Below are 4208 nucleotides of genomic sequence, written 5' to 3'. Positions count from 1 at the left end.
TGTTATCTATTCATTAGTAATGCAAGATAATCAGTTATTTGGGAATGAATGAATCACAGAGCAATTTTACCATTAAATCAGCCACGACTCGTAGTTCTACAGTACAGCAACAGCACCAGGAGCCATACTGAGAGTGTGAAGAGACATTTATATTATGGCGTGTTTCCAGACTCGGCTCTACCCTGCTTATGGGCGTTTCCACCAGCGCACTTTACTGTAACCCGGGTAGGTTTTCCGCCCTGTTCAACAGCAGGGGTGGGGCTATCAAGTGGCCGAGTTGGTCAGTGCCGACTTGACTGTAAGATGCTTACCAACTCGGCCAAAAGCTTCTTTTTTTGTTTAATCACGATGCCGGCTGCACCTCAACGATTTGCACAGTTTTTTTTCGTGCGCCGCTTCTCCTCACGTAGCAGGTGGGAGACTGGAGGACAAACTGTGTGATTATGGTGAGTGACAGGTTAGAGGTGGATAATGTACCTGGACCTTCTTGTTTGACGTTCTGTTTGAACCGAGTAGTTTAGCTACGAGCGGCTAGCGCCTGTCTGGTCATGTGACCAGATCATGTGACCAGGCGGCATTCGCAGATCGCCGTCTGATCAAACCAGTCACCTGCATTCTCCACCCCTGAAGTTTGGTCAGCCAGTACAATTAATTTATTTTTACCCTATCAGTGGAAACCTAGGAAGACTGAAGAAGTTGCATGATGAACTCGACCACTCACTGTGGCTCCAGGACAGGAAGAAATCTGGACTTCACAACCACAACATAATACTTGTACTGCATTATGCTTATGCTGCTTTGTTCATTTCTGATCAACATTGTTCGTTTATCAATCATTATTCTTTAACAATCATTTTCATTTGCAAAAACATGTACTTTGTTGTAAATGTTGTTTGCCTGCCATCTAGTGTGCATCAACAGTAATAGCAACTGGGACTGTAAGATCAACTTTGTAATCCAAACGATTACCATCAGTACATGTTCAGCTGTTCATATGGTTTATTGGTGTTCATAAACTCATAAACGTAACCCGACGTTCAAACCCCAGAGAGAACTACAAAATCCATGACGTCATCAATGGAGACATGTGAGGCTCACCTGTGTGGATTTTAAGAAGAGACCCAAATGACAACAAAGGTTTCCAGTAAGTTCAAACAAAGTTCTCAATGAAGAATTTGGCTACTATTTTTAAGATAAATTCAATTCAATCACATTTCCTCCTGCTGAGCCTCACATGTCTCCCTGAAATGTACACCTGACACAACACTTGGGCCCAGAATAGGAAATTTGAATTTGCTCCTGCTCAGAGATATTGACCTTTGACTTTGGTGCTTCTTTAAAAGCTTCTATTTTGACAATGAAAAATGCTAGAATCATGGAACCAACTGTTATACAAAGCTCTTGAACTCCACTATCCTGTCAGGTTTGACTTGATATTATCACCAGCAGGGGGCATCACGATATGTGATGAAAACTGAATTTCACCTATGTATATCAGTTTCATTTGAAAAAAATAATCCAAAGGAGCATGTTCCTCACCACTCTAAAACCCTAAATGTACTTATCTTGTATATTTCACTCTTCGATTTAGGGAGAAACACGAATCATGTGACCAGGCGAACGCAGCCTGGTCACATGATCTGCTCACATGACCAGACAGCCGCTCGCGCTGCACGCTCTTAGCTAAGCTCCTCGGTTCGAACAGAACGTCAAACATGAAGCTCCAGGCACATTATCCACCTCTAACCTGTCAATCACCATCACCCAGTTTGTCCTCCAGTCCTCTGCCTGCTACGTGAGGAGAAGCGGCGCAGCCGGCACGAAACAAACTGTGCAAATCGTTGAGGTGCAGCTGGGATCATGATTAAATAAAAAAAAACAAAAAAAGAAGAGGCTTTTGGCCGAGTTGGTAAGCAGCTTACAGTCAAGTCAGCACTGACCAACTCGGCCACTTGAGAGCCACCCCTGCGAGGCCGACTTCACTAGGTGCTGACTTCACTTGGTGCCGACTTGACTGTATCCCGGGGGCAGTGCCGAGTTGGGCGGGCCGACTTGGATTAGTGCCGACTTGACTGTAAACCATATTCAGTGCCCGAATACCCATGAAACACCTGTGCATCTCCCCCAAAACAATCATGACGGCGGCCGCAACACATGCACTGTGCAGCACTTAGAACCCATTCTCTTCTATGAGACAAATTCCATCGGATGCGAAAGCCCCGCGCTGCACTGTGTCCCAGAAGCACAGGCGCACGCCACAGTGCTGGTGATTTGCTTCAGGTCTATTTTCTGCACCGCCGCTTCTAAACGGCGTGGCGTGGCGTGGCGTGGCGTGGCGTGGCATGGTGCTGCGCTGCACTCCCGGTGTGCATTGACTTCAGGAACAAGACGCCGGCACGGCACGGCACTTTCGTGTTCGGTGGAATTTGGGGGTAAGATGGACTTATTCACCACTCTTCCCACTCGTAGTTTTTTACGACAAAAACGGCAGAAATCGTTCACCGAAGAGTTGTTTCGACGACATGCCATGATCCCATGTTTTTGACCACAAAACGACTACAATGGAGCACTGCATACGTCGCATTGTGTTTGCGTGACAGCCTTGTTTCTTGGATGGGTTCTCTCCGCTCAATAGTCCCGCCAGTTTGAAATGCTGCCCTAATGGCGTGGTACCACACGCACTATGTGGAGCATTGTTCTGTTCCGCTGTGTCAGGCATCCAGTTGATATAATTCTATTCTCAGTTTTTACTCTGTGCCTGCTGATACTGAGACGAGAAGAAAGTGGAAAGTTGCTATTCGCCGGGACAACTTTATGATCACCAACCGTACCCGGGTTTGCAGCCGGCATTTCACTCCGGATGATTTCCGTGACACAGCAGGGCGGCAGCTCTTGAAGAAAGGAGTCGTGCCCTCGCTGTTTGAATGGAACTCTTTTTTCTTACCCCCATAAAGACCGGCGGTACCGGCAGTGGACTCGGAGCCCAAGGATGCACCGGAGGAGTCAGCAGCGAGCGTAAACTCTGCCAGTCACCATGACTACACCTCTCTCCCAGATCCTGCAGTGGTTGATCTTGCTCTTGGACGAATGGTATCTAGAAGAGGGAAGTTTATCACAACTGAAGGAGTTGAATTACCTGAAGGCAACATAACAGATGTGCAGGACAGCTACAAGTACCTTGGGTTCCCACAGGGTTCCCACCATGAGGAGGCAGCTCGAAAGTCAGCCACAGCCAAATACCTACAGAGAGTAAGACAAGTCCTGAAGAGCCAGCTGAATGGCAAAAATAAGATCCAGGCCATAAACACCTACGCCCTACCAGTAATCAGATACCCTGATGGCATAATATCCTGGCCACTGGAAGAAATGCAAGCCACTGATATCAAGACAAGAAAGCTCCTTACAATGCATGGAGGCTTCCACCCTAAGTCCAGCATACTGAGGCTATACACAAAGAGAAAGGAGGGAGGCCGAGGATTAGTGGGTGTCAGAGCCACTATCCAGGAGGAAACCAAGAGCCTCCAAGAGTATACCAATAAGATGGCCCCCAGTGATGATCTGCTAAGTGAAATGCCTCAGACATCGAAAGCCCAGTAAGGATGAGCCAGAGGAGCAGTCACAGACAATGCCCTGCATGGCATGTACCACAGACAAATTGAAGAAGTGGCTGACATTGGGAATACATACCAGTGGCTGGAAAAGGCTGGACTGAAGGACAGCACAGAGGCACTAATCATGGCTGCACAAGAACAGGCCCTTAACACAAGATCAATAGAGGCTGGGATCTACCACACCAAACAAGACCCCAGGTGCAGACTGTGCAAAGAAGCCCCAGAGACAGTACAGCACATCACAGCAAGGTGTAAGATGCTGGCAGGCAAGGCATACATGGAACGGCACAACCACGTAGCAGGCATCGTGTACAGGAACATATGTACCGAGTATGGACTGGAGGTCCCAGGGTCAAGATGGGAGACACCTCCAAAGGTGGTCGAGAACAATCGAGCCAAGATCCTGTGGGACTTCCAGATCCAGACTGACAAGCAGGTGATGGCCAATCAACCTGACATAGTGGTGGTGGATAAACAGCAGAAGACAGCTGTGGTGATAGATGTAGCAATCCCAAGTGATGGCAACATCAGGAAGAAGGAGCACAAGAAGCTGGAGAAATACGAAGGGTTGAGGGAAGAGATAGAGAGAGTGTGGGG

General features: G+C 47.7%; 1 long non-coding RNA gene across 1 annotated transcript in view; it reads right to left on the bottom strand.

Moving 5' to 3' along the window:
• Positions 1-830: 830 nt before the first annotated feature.
• The window catches only part of LOC115401163 (uncharacterized), a 14935-nt gene continuing 11557 nt past the window's right edge, over positions 831-4208 (bottom strand). Inside the window, exon 3 of the long non-coding RNA XR_003932870.1 lies at positions 831-841. This is a non-coding gene — a long non-coding RNA (uncharacterized LOC115401163). The remainder of the gene's footprint in view (positions 842-4208) is intronic.

This window comes from Salarias fasciatus, chromosome 14 (genome assembly GCF_902148845.1).
Source record: "Salarias fasciatus chromosome 14, fSalaFa1.1, whole genome shotgun sequence".
NCBI classification, from domain to species: Eukaryota; Metazoa; Chordata; class Actinopteri; order Blenniiformes; family Blenniidae; genus Salarias; species Salarias fasciatus.
Note: the sequence above shows the minus strand (reverse complement) of the source record. Positions and strands in the feature narration are given on the sequence as shown.